This window comes from Schistocerca cancellata, chromosome 2 (assembly GCF_023864275.1).
Source record: "Schistocerca cancellata isolate TAMUIC-IGC-003103 chromosome 2, iqSchCanc2.1, whole genome shotgun sequence".
NCBI classification, from domain to species: Eukaryota; Metazoa; Arthropoda; class Insecta; order Orthoptera; family Acrididae; genus Schistocerca; species Schistocerca cancellata.
Window position 1 is genome coordinate 904,097,858 of NC_064627.1, and position 15,682 is coordinate 904,113,539.

Sequence of the window (15,682 nt, forward strand, 5' to 3'; positions counted from 1 at the left end):
ATGTCGGGAGGATATGAGCAGGAACAAAATCTGATGTGCCAAAGAAGCGGGATATGTGACAGTGCCGGGGGCCAGAAAGAGCTGCGATTCTGCTGTGGAGCACGGACAGCCTGTTGGATACCTTACCGTAACGCTTCGTCTTGATGGTCTTCCATAACCATGTAGTGAGATACGGTAGTACGCTCCTGTGACCGTCAGCCCCTTACGATTATTCTCCTCCAAACAACCCAGAAAATATGAGAGCTGTTCGTAAAGTAAGGCCCGATCGGGCGCGAAATGGGAACCACACTGAAAATCGGATGATCGGGTGCGAAATGGAAGCCACAGTGAAAATCGGATAAAGCTTTGCGCAAGATGCGTTGGGCAGTGTCTCTAGTGTGCATGTCGTTTGCATCACATCGGTCTTTTCAGTTCTGAGAGCGCAATGTGCGCATAGATAAATAATGTCTCCCGCTTCGTGAGAGAGTTCGCTTGATCTCATGCAGCACATATAACTATCATGTGTTTCCTTCTTGATGACAATTCTCTTCATGACAATGCTCAGCCGCACTCTTCAGGGGAAATAAAGCCCGTATTTGTCTCCCTCTGAGATTCATCTCTGCCCACATGAACCGCTGGCTATGTAGACATCATTTGGGCACAGACAACGAGCGGTAGACTAGCCTAGAGAAGTGTCGAAAAACACTGGCGGCTTCCTTCTGTGATGAAGATATAGGGAAGTTAGTACAACATTACGACAAATGTCCAGTTGGAGCGGCGACTATGCAGAGAGGTAGCGGGAAGGTGTAGCTAACTGTTGCAAATAGAACGTTCCTGATTTTTACAGTGTTTCCATTTCGCGACCGAATAACCCTCGTACATCTGGGGTTGTATACGCAAACAACTTTACAACTAAAACTTCTGATGGCGTAGTCCTGCTCTACGTTCGTTAGGCTTTCAGCATCACACGGACGCAGACCAGTCAAAGAAAAAGCACGAAGGCTATTTTCCACCATAAAAAATAGGCATTCTTGGAGTACCGCAAAAATTCCAAATTTGATCAGCTGTTCAATGCATATTACTAACTAAATGTCCTGACACGCCGGCCGGAGTGGCCGAGCGGTTCTAGGCGCTTCAGTCTAGAACCGATCGACCGCTCCGGTCGCAGATTCGAGCCCTGCCTCGGGCATGGATGTGTGTGATCTCCTTAGGATAGTTAGGTTTAAGTAGTTCTAAGTTCTAGGGGACTGATGATCTCAGATGTTAAGTCCCATAGTGCTCAAAGCCATTTGAACCATTTTTCCTGACACACTACTACTGTTTGCCGGACTGGGACTCCAATAGCGACCTTTACCTTTCATAGTTAATGTCCATTCCTAATGAACTGTTATTGTTATTTTAGTTATTGTTGCACTAAAATTATCCAGACAGTTGTTACCACAGTTTGTGATATCTCAGTATTGTTTTGCGCCTCCAAATTAGGAACAGATATATACTCACGTACTGTTTTAAAGATGTTATCGTCATTGACCTGTATAGGAAGGATTTAATTTATTCTCTCGGTGTTCATTTGTCTGCGTCTTTAGGAAGATGTAGACAACGCCAGAGAAAATCAGTACACGTGGAAAAGTAGGCAGAAACAATCACTATTGTTGTAACGAACTCCGCCATTTATCATCATCGTCCATTACATGGGCCTAATAACTGTTGATTAATACTTGAAATAATTTAATTGAGCATGTAAGAAGAGCGCACGCTCTGCGTATTATCATATGTCTTGCTCGAAGCTAAGAGTAAATAACGATAAGCAACTAAGACCCTAATTCTGTATCTTATGCGATTCTTATAAATCAGACACATTTTTATGTTCCCAGAATATTATTCACCGTGGACGAAATTCAAAAGAAATTATTTTATAGTGTCCTCTCACCCATAAATAAGAGGCGGCGCGACCAGTTATTAAAATATTAAATGTACGAATCTGTAGGCAAGGAAAAAAATAATCCGCAATACTCCAGAAATGTAAATATACTGCGAAGAGAGGAGAGCATGCTGTAAAGTGCTGAAGCTGTGGATTTGGAAATCCCGCAGAAGTACCGTATATCTGCAGTAATAGTAGCTGGTAATAGTACTGTAACGGTTCATATTTTACGTGCAGCTGATGTGTATACTAGTGATGGGACAACTGACAGTTTTTAATAATCGATTAGTCAGTCGATTGTTTCTTCACTCAGTCTTTGTTTCAGTCGAAAGAAACAAGCGAATGAAACTAGAGTCAGCGGCCATGTCAGCTATACGAATTGTTTTCACTTACTCACTATGTTTGAGTGGTTTCATTCAGTGTGAGACAACCGATTGAAACAAGTCTCCATCGGTTGCAGCCGTTTTATCAATCGGGTTTGAGTGGTTTTACTTAATTTACATACTCTGTCAGTCTTTTCGGCTGTACATGAAGCATGACTAGGATTGACAACTTTTGTAGACACAAATAAAGTACCTTATTTCAAGAAGTGATTAAAAAGTAGATTTCTAAGAATAAAGTTCATTCAAAATGTATGTATTTAAGTATGTCGACCTGAAACTGCTGGTACAGGCATGCGACCATTATTATTAATATTACTGGTGGGTTTTAGGAAAGCTGAGTAGTCGCAAACAGGTACTAGTGTTTTGGTGCATTTTTACCAAATGACATGCTTCGGGCTCTGCCCAACATCAGAATTCTATTTCATAGAAAAATAACTTTGCCATTTTATTCCTTACTCATACATCCACGAACCAAAAGGTGTTACATATAATTTAAACTTCGAGAATGGGAATGTTTCTAAAATCCAGTCTGTTGTGTATGTATCTCCTTGCTGAAATACGAATTTTCGCACTTAATGCCATTAAACATAAATTTTTGTTGGTTTTAAAATTTTAGTAACTGGTCCTGCACTGTAAATTTGTGTATATATAAATCAACAATCACTTTTTAACGTTTTCATTAGGTCGGTTACTTGTCTGTTTTTGGCAGTAAAAATTTTCTAATTGATTTTAAACTAGTTTCCCTATAAGCTAGTCTTGAAACTTTCAACATGGCTCACAACTGGATGATACTGTAAGACTAACTCGCTTTCGAGTCTGGTTGTGTGGGAGACGGTACTTTGTTTTTGGATCTGTTGGTCCCTGTTTGTTGGGTAGAAATTTTGCAATTGATTGTGAACTAACTTCCCGATAAGCTACAGACTTGAAACTTCCAACTTAGAACTGAATTTCAATGCAATATTAAATGGCTTTCTTATTCGCTGTGTGGCGAAGATTAGGTACCTCGTATAAGAATTCAAAGACATTGCAATATTAATTCGCTTTCGAGTCTGGTGTGAGGAGGAGAGTACTTTGATTTTCAGTCGATCTGTCTATTAGGTACAAATTTTGCAACTGATTTGAAACTGACATCCTGATAATCTACGGACTTGAAACTTTCAATTTAGCTCAGAACTGGATGACAATGCAATATTAACTCCCTTTCTTTGCTGGCGTGTGACGGAGAGTAGGTAATTGGTGTACCACTGCTGTTTCCCTGTTTCCTTGTTCAAGTAGCGAACGTTTCGCACTTAAGAACAATTACTAATAAGCTTCCTTGTCAGCCCAATTCTCTCTAGTTTTCGCATTCGCTGTCTTCTCGCGAGATACGCCTGTGAGAAAGTAATATATTGAATGAGTCATTTGAAGAGAATCAGAAAGAAACTTAAAGTTTTTAGTCCCCCTTTCGGAACTCCGGAAGGGGACTGCCAAAGGAGAGGTGACAATGAGAAATAGATTGAATAATGAACGCAAGGATGACGCTCTACGTGTCGGGGCGTGGAATGTCAGAACCTCGAACGTGATAGGGAAACTAGAAAATCTGAAAAGAGATATTCAAAGGCTCAATCCAGATGTAGTGAGGGTCGGTGAAGTGAAATGGACCGAATACAAGGATTTCGGGTCAGATTAGCACAGGGTAATATCAACAGCAGCAGTAAATGTTGTAACTGTAGTAGGACTCGTTGTGAGCAGGAAGGTAGGGCAGAGAGTGTGTAACTGTAAACAGTTTAGTCATACGGAACCGGCAGAAAAAAACACCAACAACGATAGTTCAACTATACATGCCGACGTCGCAAGCTGAAGATGAAGAGACAGAGAAAGTATGTGAGGTTGCGGAGAGGGTAATCGAGTACGTAAAGGGATATGAAAATCATATGGTCACTGGGGACTGGAATGCAGTAGTAGGGGAAGGAGTAGAAGAAAATGTTACAGGAGAATATGGGCTTGGGACAAGGAATGAGAGAGGAGAAAAACAAATTAAGTTCTCTAATAAAATTCAGCTAGTAATAGCGAATACTCTGTTCAAGAATCGGAAATGGAGGAGATATGCTTAGAAAAGGCCGGGTGATACGGAAAGATTTCAGTTAGGTTACTTCATGGACAGACAGAGAATCCGAAATCAGATACTTGACTGTAACGCATACTCAAGAGCACATATACACGCAGATCACAGTATAGTAGTGATGAAGAGTAAGCTGAAGGTTAAGACATTAGTCAGGAAGAATCAGTGCGCAAAAAAGGGGGATACAGATGTCCTAAGGAATGACGAGATACGCTTGAAGTTCTCTAAGGCTGTAGATAAAACAATAAGGAAAAGCTCAGTAGGCAACACAGTTGAAGAGGAATGGACATCTCTAAAAGGGACCATCAAACAAATTGGAAAGATAAACATAGGTACAAAGAAATATTCTGCAAAGAAACCATGGGAACCAGAAGAAATACCAGCTGATCGATGAGAGAAGGAAGTAAAGAAATATCCCAGGAAACTCAGAAATACAAATCTACAAGTCGCTGATGAATGAAATAAATAGGAAACTCAGCTGCATGAAAAGTGTCAAGAGGTCGAAAGGGAAATGACTGTCGGAAGAACAGACTCTAGCATACAGGAAGGTCAAAACAACCTTCGCCAACATTAAAAGCTAGGGTGGTAACATTTAGAGGGCAATGGGAATTCCACTGTTAAATGCAGAAGAGAGAGCGGATAGGTGGAAATAATACATGGAAAACCTTTATGATGAGGAACAGTTGTCTGATGGGATGCAAGAAGACACATGAGTCGATTTAGAAGGGATAGGGGATCCAGTATTAGAATCAGAATTTAAAAGAGCTTTGGAGGACTTAAGATAAAATAAGGCAGAAGGGATAGATACCATTCCATCAGAATTTCTAAAACCATTGGGGAAGTGTCAACAAAACGACTACTCGCGTTGGTGTGTAGAATGTATGAGTCTGGCGACACACCACATGTCTTTCGGAAAAATATCATCCACACAAGTCGGAGGACTGCGAGAGCTGACAAGTGCGAGTATTATCGCACAATCAGCGTAGCAGCTCATGTATCTAGGATGCTGACAAGAATAATATACTGAAGAATGGAAAAATTGAGGCATACTAGGTGAGAATCACTTTGGCCTTAGAGAAGGTAAAGGCACGAGAGAGGCATTTATGATGTTCCGGTTAATTGAAGCAAGACTAAAAACAAATCAAGACACTTTCGTAGGTTTTGTCGACCTGGAAAAAGCGGTCTACAGTGTAAAATGCTGCTAGATGTTCGAAATTCTGAGAAAAGTAGGGATAAGCTATAGGAAGAGACGGGTCATTTACACTATGTACAACAGCCATGAAGTAATAATAAGAGTGGAAGACCAAGAACGAAGTGTTCGAATTAATAATGGTGTAACACAAGGATGTAGCCTTTCGCCCCTACTGTTCAATCTGTACGTCGGGGTAGCAATGATGAAAATAAAAGAAAGGTCCAGGAGTGGAATTAAAATTTAAGGTTAAAGGTTATCAATGAAATGATTCGCTGATGACATTGTTATCCTGAGCAAAAATGAAAAAGAATTACATGACCTAGTGAATGGAATTAACAATATAATGAGGGCAGAAAATGGATTAAGAGTAAATCGAAGAAAGACGAAAGTAATGAGATGTAGCGGGAATGAGAACAGCGAGAAACTTAACATCAGGTTTGATGGTCACGAAGTAGAAGTTAAGGAATTCTGCTATCTAGGCGGTAAAAGAACCAATGACGGACGGAGCAAGGAGGACATCAAAATCGGACTTGCAATGGCAAAAATGCCATTACTGGCTACGAGAAGTCTGCCAGTATGAAACATAGGTCTTAATTTGAGGAAGAAATTTCTGTAAATATACGTTTGGAGCACATAATTGTACGGTAGTGAAACATGGACTGCTGGGAAACCCGAACGAACGAGAATCGAAGCATTTGAGATGTGGTGCTACGTACGAATGTTGAAAATTAGGTGGACTGATGAGATTATGCGCAAAATCGGGGAGGAAACTACTATGTGGTGAACACTGATAAAGAGAAGGGACGGGATGATAGGACATCTTTTAAGACATGAGGGAATTACTTCCATGGTTCTAGAGGCAGCTGTAGAGGGCAAAAACTGTATAGGAAGACACATATTGGAATACATCCAGCAAATAATAAAGGACTTAGGTTGCAAGAGCTTCTCTGAGAAGAAGAGGTTGGCACAGGAGAGGAATTCGTCGCGGTCGCATCAAACCGTTTAAGGTGACAATCCCCCATTTTACTTGACTCACGATTTTTCTGTCTCAGGCCCGCATGTTTTCAAAAGTAATTCGGGACAACTATTTGTCCCGGATTTAGCAATTATGAGACGATTTATCCTGAATCGTTTGTTCATTTCAACTGCGTCGCTATGCTGTCACTAAAAGGGTTTATTCCAAACGAGTAATGCATGGAGCAGTGACAAACCACAGCTTCTTGTGGAAACTGAAAAAGCAATGTTAGTCACTAGAGTGAACTATTATGAAACTTGAGTTGACTTGTTTTCATGACTATTGAAGTATACAGACATGATGAAGAAAATTTACAGCACTGATAAATACTGTATGCCTGCTCGCACTCCTTCTTGGTAGAAGGTACTAACAAACTATAAATTAATGTCCTTTGGTAACAGATTAAAGTGATAGTTTGCATGTCCAGTTTAGAGATTTTGTGTAACATAAAAAAAAAGAATTTAATGTGTCCCGAATGTGGCCTTAGAACTTTAGGTGTATATGAATATTATACCACAAAAATCGCTTTCCTACCTGTATTCATTTCTGAAATATGAGATCAAAATTACGAAGACAATATTGGAACAACCTGTATTATTCATACTTCTTTATTGAGACAATCAGAAGCTACCAACAAAGGGCAATCACTTACACCGCTACGCTGCCCCGATCGCCGGACAGCTGAATGTCTTAAATGTCATTTCCCTATTGGGTCTTTGAGCTATTCATTCATTTTCCTTATTGCAAAGCAGTACCTACATCTGAATATGAACGTCTCTGCAATGCGCTTACTCAAATCCTTGGTACTCTCTTGTGCAATTTACATCTGCTCTGGCAGTTTTAGCACTGAAACGCAAACGAGGAAACACCCTTCCCCCCCTCCCCCCCACCCCACGCCCTGCCCTTCATTATGGCACGCTCCTCGGGGAACATTGTGGCCAACGGCCAACGTACCGTGTACAAACTCTTTGCGTCTGGGAAACAATTCTATTTGACCCATATGTCCGGGGTTTTCAAAGTTTTTTCTAGGGTCGGCTATCTAAGTAATAGCAGGCCTACCCCAGGGGTATGTCAGGTTAATTATTTATGCATTAGTGGTGCCTGGGGCATTAATCCACCACCGTATATGAATCAGTTTAAAATGATGAAAAGAGAAATTACTCCAATCAGTTCATAATTTAATGAACACGTTTACTGCTTAAGGTCTGTTCATTAAACTATTGCAGGCCGGTTTCATTCAGAAGAATGAATAGGTATCTCGGTCTGCTAAAACAACGAAGAGCAGTTTCAGTTAAAGGAATGAATGCGTGGTTCAACCGACAGAGAAACTACTGATTCTTTTCACAGTCAATACGCAAAGCTACAACGTTGTCGATTACTCCCACTGATTGTTTTCACTCGTAAAAAGTAAATGAATAATAATCCAACCGACAGGTAAAACTACAACTTACTGAAACGATTGTCTTAATTCGGTTGCTTCTACTGCTAGTTTCACCCAAAAGATGGAATGAGTAGTCCGACCACTTAAACGATATTTTTCTTTCCGCTCCTCCCACAAACTTGCTTCACTCGAAACGGTGAATGAGTTGTCCAGCTGACTGAATCGATTCCTTCCACTCGGTTGCTTTCACAGACTAGTTTCACTCAAAAGAATGAATGAATACTTGAACTGATACGTAAAACTACAATCGAATGAATCGATTTTTATCATTCGGTTGTTCCCATCACAAGCGTGTATAAAGGCATTTCGAGTAGTTTAAGAGATCTGGCAATTGTTAACCATCAGGGAGTGCATTGTTATTAGTTTGTGTCCCTTGTATTCGCTTGTTTGTTGGAGCTGACATGAACCGGTATGGTGTCTATTGCCCTGACACAAATACAGGTGAATTGTTATTACAGGTATTAAAAATCAGTTCGTGAATTTATTATAAACAGCTTATTTAATAAACCATTAGCCTTTCGGTTTAGTCACTGTAAACACCGTCAGTTACTCATAAAGAAATATATTTCTAATTTTGGCTGCTTCCAGTTCTAAAATTACGTATGCTGAAAACACACGGAAATGTGAAATTTTGATTACACCATTGTGTTAGAATTCCGCTCATATCTAGAAGTCTCATGTGATGTATATTTTAGTTGTGTTTTCGCGTTTGGCACTGACGTTTCTGATATAATGTCACGTTGCAGCAGTGGGGCACTGTGCATATTGTGGGTGTCCATGCTTCATCTGTCAATCTCCCTCTTCCTCCAAGTGTCTTACCATCATTAAGCTTCTGGGATCCTAATGTCTGCTTTAGTTTGCGCAAGCGAGCCCCCATGCGCTTCTGCACATGTCCAATGCACTCCTGTGTTTTAATGTGAATTTCATTGCCATAAGATTTGAGTTCCTCTATAACTTTATATCCCTTAGAATCACCATCTACTGGATAGTTAGTATATTGTACCTTATACCACTCCTGTGATCTGGAAAAAATTGCTTTCACTCTCTCTACTTCCATCGCTCGACTCGTGCAGCTCGTCCTTGGTATTGCCCTTACATCTACATTGTTTTGAGAGAATAGCAACATCAATTACTTTGCAACTGTCTCCACTGGTAGCTGTCACATCTCCATTTAGGGATTTATGACTTCTACATTGCCATGATCCATCTGAAGCAAAAGTTAAATCTCTACAATTCCCATTATCTGTCACAGCTTCTTCAACTGCTTTCTTCATTGTTGCTTGAGCAATATCTTCAGCAAAAGATCCCACCAATTCATTATAAAATCCAATCCCTGTTGGTGATTTTGGCAAGTTCATAATTCCACATAACATTGTCCCTGCAGCACTGCCATTGCCAATGCAACGCAAGCCATACACTAGCCTAACATTTATATCATACACCTTCTTTCCACTATTACCACTACGAGGAATACTGTTAGAATTAGAAAACGAAACTTCTGCAGCACATCTGTTACACTTCAATAACATTTTACATCCCACACCAATGTATGAAGTTATTTTCAATTCCAGTCCTCTTTCTTTGCAAACTTGGCCTATTACGTTATGTTTCAAAATATTAGAGAGCAAGGAAATGTTAATTATTTCATCCACATCATTACTGTCACTTTCATAGTTTTCAAATTTTTCTTGGCTGTCACAAAGTTTCTTGCTGGAAGAAGTTCTATCACATTCATTTTGAGTAGTCGGTGAAGCAGTCTGAGCAGCATCTCCCTTCGAAACAAGAAAAGATTTCTTCTTCCACTCATTGTACTTTTTCTAAAACACTCGATTGCTGAAACGGAACATACTGATATCCACAAACCAAATAAATAAAACAGGTACGAGCGCAATTCGTCAAATACTCAAAATTGAACAGCTAAATAACACAAAGCAAACTCCACAAGTCAACACTTACGGTATAGCGTTTATGTTTACCGATATGAACAGTCACTTATCAGAGAGATAAATCCATACAACGTTGGAAAACAAAACACTGTCTAATTCCGCAAAGATACTCTGCTTGCAGCCAGCGAGCGGCGCCGTCAGAGGTGTCACACCAAGTCGTTACAACCGTGTACGCGGCACGTCAACTTTGCAGCTATAAAAAACACACTTAGAATTCACTTAGAAGGGTGAAACTTGATTTGTTTTATTCAGAAAACTCCAAATAATTTTATAATAAAAAAACAAAAAAATCGTTAATTTTGTCATTTTCATCGTTCCGGCTCCTCTTAAATGTTTCAATCACTCGCGATCATCTTCAGATCTAAGACAAATTAAAACTAAATGTGTACAAGCTAATATTTAGCAAGAGGTAGAAGTGAAGAGAATTTTATATAAATGAAGAAATTACCTGACTACTTGAGTCTAAAACCAGTCTTTCCTTCTCAGAACCAGGTATCAGATTACTATGCTTTGCAGCTGCGGTGAATATAATAAGTAGTTCCACTTCTGTAATTTTACGATCATTTTGTCTTTCACTGTTTACCCACCATTGTTTAGGAGTACACCTTTTCTACTTGAAAGAAAAAAATGGAGACTATTTACTTCCAAAATTTATAATTTTAGTGTCTGATGCCGTTTAAATTTTATATACCCATTGTTCTACACTATTAGTATTTCAACGAGAATTTTTACTAATTATGCAGTATGTAATTTTAGCACGACCAGTGTTGTTAAGCTCATGACATTCCCACCACGCGCTCCCTCATTTCCTCACTCAACTTCTTTCCTCCCCCCCCCCCACCCTCAACTCTTCCTAACTCTAACATATACCTATTCAAAACACTGACCGCAGCTACAAACAACAATGCTTTGGTATGTGGTTCTAAGTAGACAAGACGGGTTGCTGAAGCAAATGTGTAGGTAAATTGTACATTTATGTACAGTCCTTTTAATTTCTAGTTATTGGTAAAATATTAGATTTTACTTTGTTTTGCATCTGAAGATGACCATGAGTGATCGCAACATGTAATGTAAATAAAAATGTGCAACTGAGATGGAACAAAAAATGAGAGTTATCTTAAATATTGTTTCTTTCTATTGATATACATGCTCAAAGATACTCAGAAGTATATGCACGTATCTAGAACCGTGCAGTGCACACATTAATGTAGTTAATTGTGTGCCTGTTATCTAATTTACCCATAGTATTCTCTATTGTCGATTATGTGGAAATCCGTCGGTGTGATTATTGTGTGTCTTAAAGCTGGTAACAATCTAATATGAGACTAGCTAATTTGATCGTCTCGTGTTGTATTCAAGAAGTTGCTTGCTTCCATTCACTCTCCACATCTATGCACTATCTTCGACACTTCCCTTCCAACACTACATCTTCATCACACTAGCGTATTTAAATAAGTGGATATGAATGTAAATCAAATACATTTGAGAAACCAGGGATAAAAACTGGATTTTTTACATAAACTGAAAATCAGAACCTGCAAATAGTTTCGCAAGACTACAAAAAAGGATAAGGAAAAAAAAGAACACTCAGAGATACGTTTAGCCTGGAGAACTTAAGTAAACACTAATGGTTCATTAGTTTGTTGAGCTTCACTTCAACAAATATGTTGCCTTCATGGTGCAAGTACCAATCAGGAAAGGATATATGCCCATATAAAAAGTTTGCCAAATTCTGTAATTGATTCAGAGATTTATCACAGCCAAATTTATTGGAAAAGTGTTCACATGGGAAAACACAAAATCCAAATGAAAGTGTAAATAATTTAATTTGGATTAGTATCCCAAAAAGAGTGTTTGTACAGATAAATACATTGCATTCTGGAGTGTATGATGCAGTGGCAACATACAATCTCCATCTACATCAACTTCCATACTCCACAAGCCACCTGACAGTGTGTGGCGGAGGGTACCTTGAGTACCTCTATCGGTTCTCCCTTCTTTTCCAGTCTCGTATTGTTCGTGGAAAGAAGGATTGTCGGTATGCTTCTGTATGGGCTTATGGGCTCTAATCTCTCTGATTTTATCCTCATCGTCTCTTCGCGAGATATACGTAGGTGGGAGCAATATACTGCTTGACTCTTCGGTGAAGGTATGTTCTCGAAACTTCAACAAAAGCCTGTACCGAGCTACTGAGCGTCTCTCCTGCAGAGTCTTCCACTGGAGTTTATCTATCACCTCCGTAACGCTCTCGCGGTTACTAAATGATCCTGTAACAAAGCGCGCTGCTCTCCGTTGGATCTTCTCTATCTCTTCTATCAACCCAATCTGGTACGGATCCCACACTGCTGAGCAGTATTCAAGCAGTGGGCGAACAATGCCTACTCTCAGATAATTTATGGAATTAACTGCTTCCAGTTGCTGACATGCTATTTTGTAGCTAAATGATAAGGGAACTATCTTTCTATGTATTCGCAACACATTACACTTGTCTACATTGAGATTCAATTGCCATTCCCTGCACCATGCGTGAATTCGCTGCAGATCCTCCTGCATTTCAGTACAAATTTCCTTTGTTACAACCTCTCGATACACCACAGCATCATCTGCAAAAAGCCTCAGTGAACTTCCGATGTCATCCACAAGGTCATTTATGTATATTGTGAATAGCAAGGGTCCTATGACACTCCCCTGCGGCACACCTGAAGTCACTCTTACTTCGGAAGACTTCTCTCCATTGAGAATAACATGCTGCGTTCTGTTATCTAGGAACTCTTCAATCCAATCCAACAATTGGTCCGATAGTCCAAATGCTCTTACTTTGTTCATTAAACGACTGTGGGGAACTGTATCGAACGCCTGGTGGAAGTCAAGAAACACGGCATCTACCTGTGAACCCGTGTCTATGGCCCTCTGTGTCTCGTGGACGAATAGCGCGAGCTGGGTTTCACATGACCGTCTTTTTCGAAACCCATGCAGATTCCTACAGAGTAGATTTCTAGTCTCCAGAAAAGTCATTATACTCGAACACAATACGTGTTCCAAAATTCTACAACTGATCGACGTTAGAGATATAGGTCTATAGTTCTGCACGTCTGTTCGACGTCCCTTCTTGGAAACGGGGATGACCTGTGCACTTTTCCAATGCTTTGGAACGCTACGCTCTTCTAGAGACCTACGGTACACCGCTGCAAGAAGGGGGGGGGGGGGGGGGCAAGTTCCTTCGCGTACTCTGTGTAAAATCGAACTGGTATCCGATCAGGTCCAGCGGCCTTTCCTCTTTTGAGCGATTTTAATTGTTTCTCTATTTCTCTGTCGTCTATTTCGACATCTACCATTTTGTCATCTGTGCGACAATCTAGAGAAGGAACTACAGTGCAGTCTTCCACTGTGAAACAGCTTTGGAAAAAGACATTTAGTATTTCGGCCTTTAGTCTGTCATCCTCTGTTTCAGTACCATTTTGGTCACAAAGTGTCTGGACATTTTGTTTTGATCCACGTACCGCTTTGATATAAGACCAAAATTTCTTAGGATTTTCTGCAAATTCAGTACATAGAACTTTACTTTCGAATTCATTGAACGCCTCTCGCATAGCCCTCCTCACACTACATTTTGCTTCGCGTAATTTTTGTTTGTCTGCAAGGCTTTGGCTATGTTTATGTTTGCTGTGAAGTTCCCTTTGCTTCCGCAGCAGTTTGCTAACTCGGTTGTTGTACCACAGTGGCTCTTTTCCATCTCTTACGATCTTTCTTGGCACATCCTCATCTAACGCATATTGGACGATGGTTTTGAACTGTGTCCACTGATCCTCAACACTATCTGTACTTGAGACAAAACTTTTGTGTTGAGCCGTCAGGTACTCTGTAATATGTTTTTTGTCACTTTTGCTAAACAGAAAAATCTTCCTACCTTTTTTAATATTTCTATTTACTGCTGAAATCATCTATGCAGTAACCGCTTTATGATCGCTGATTCCCTGTTCTGCGTTAACTGTTTCAAATAGTTCGGGTATGTTTGTCACCAGAAGGTCTAATATGTTATCGCCACGAGTCGGTTCTCTGTTTAACTGCTCAAGGTAGTTTTCAGATAAAGCACTTAAAAAAATTTCACTGGATTCTTTATCCCTGCCACCCTTATGAACGTTTCAGTCTCCCAGTCTATATCAGGCAAATTAAAATCTCCACCCAGAACTATAACATGGTGGGGAAATCTACTCGAAATATTTTCCAAATTATCCTTCAGGTGCTCAGCCACAACAGCTGCTGAGCCAGGGGGCCTATTGAGACATCCAAATACCATGTCTCAGCTTGCTTTAACCGTGACCTTCGTCCAAATTATTTCACATTTCGGATCTCCGTCAATTTCCTTCGATACTATTGTACTTCTTATCGCTATAAACACGCCTCCCCTTTCACTGTCCAGCCTGTCTCTGCGGTGTACATTCCAATCTGAGTTTAGGATTTCATTACTGTTTACGTCTGGTTTCAGCCAACTTTCTGTCCATAGTACTCTATGGGCATTGTGACAGTTTATTAATGAGAGCAGTTCTGGGACCTTTCTATAGACGCTCCTGCAGTTTACTATTAGCACATTAATATTGTTATTCCCTGTTGCATTTTGCCTACTCCTACCTTGCCGCGTCTCAGGAGGCGTCTTGTCGGGCCTAGGCAGGGAATTTTCTAACCTAAAAAACCCACATGTGCACTCCACACGTACTCCGCTTACCTTGTAGCCGCTTCCGGCGTGTAGTGCACGCCTGACCTATTCAGGGGGAGCGTACATTTCTCCATCCGATAGCGGAGGTCGAGAAATTAATGAAGGAAACATTATCAAATGTGATGTACAGAAACGTTTATGTTTCCAACCACGACACAACACCATTTCCACAGTGCGCCTAATTGATGAAGAAGGTCTAAGAGGTGCAATAAAATAGACAAAATTCTACAACATGCAGCAAAAGGGAAGAAAAGAAAAGCGAAAAGGAAACTAACACTGGAAAAAGAAGAAGATGCTGATAATCAATCATATGGAGCAGCAATGTGCTGAAAAATCTTTGAAAGCCATTTCGCATAACTTTAAAATTTTCATCTTTGAGGAACATTTTCTCAAAAAACTGCTAACAGTATATCAATGAAATTTATGCACAATATTCTTTATTCTTTTCCTTCATTTTTATAACAAATTGTAAAATAATATTGTATAAATGAAGAGTTATAGAAGAAAAAGTGCAAATTTATAGAGAAAAAAGTTAGCATCCGTTTAAGGAAACTGTAAAACAAAAAGGAATAAATATTTCTTAACATGGCATTATAGCTTCGTAGAGAAATATGCACTGAAATTGTAGTCCAAATCTCAGAGCAATAAGTTTAATGCAATTTTGCCATATGATGACATGATGGAGGCTGTGGCTGTTGTTTGTAGACAAATTTTGATGGTGTTAGGACAGCAACCAGCCACAAATTTACTTTCAGTTCCTCTACTCAAAGGGCACCGTTACCGGTTTCGAATCGTTGTGATTCATTCTCAGACGGTTTACACGCTTTCTTTATGACATGTTGTGTGTTTTGTACACATTAATTTTCCTAAAATATAAATAATACATAATTATATACACGCCACACACAGATGGTTGCGTTACAGATTTTCGTTGCATGTGACTTACGTGAAACGTCGGTTTGGAGTGTTTGTTTCCATAACATTCGTCCA

General features: G+C 39.8%; 1 protein-coding gene across 1 annotated transcript in view; it reads right to left on the reverse strand.

Moving 5' to 3' along the window:
- Positions 1–15,682, reverse strand: part of LOC126159785 (glutamate receptor 1-like) — a 127,780-nt gene that overhangs the window by 37,474 nt on the left and 74,624 nt on the right. The window lies entirely within an intron of this gene.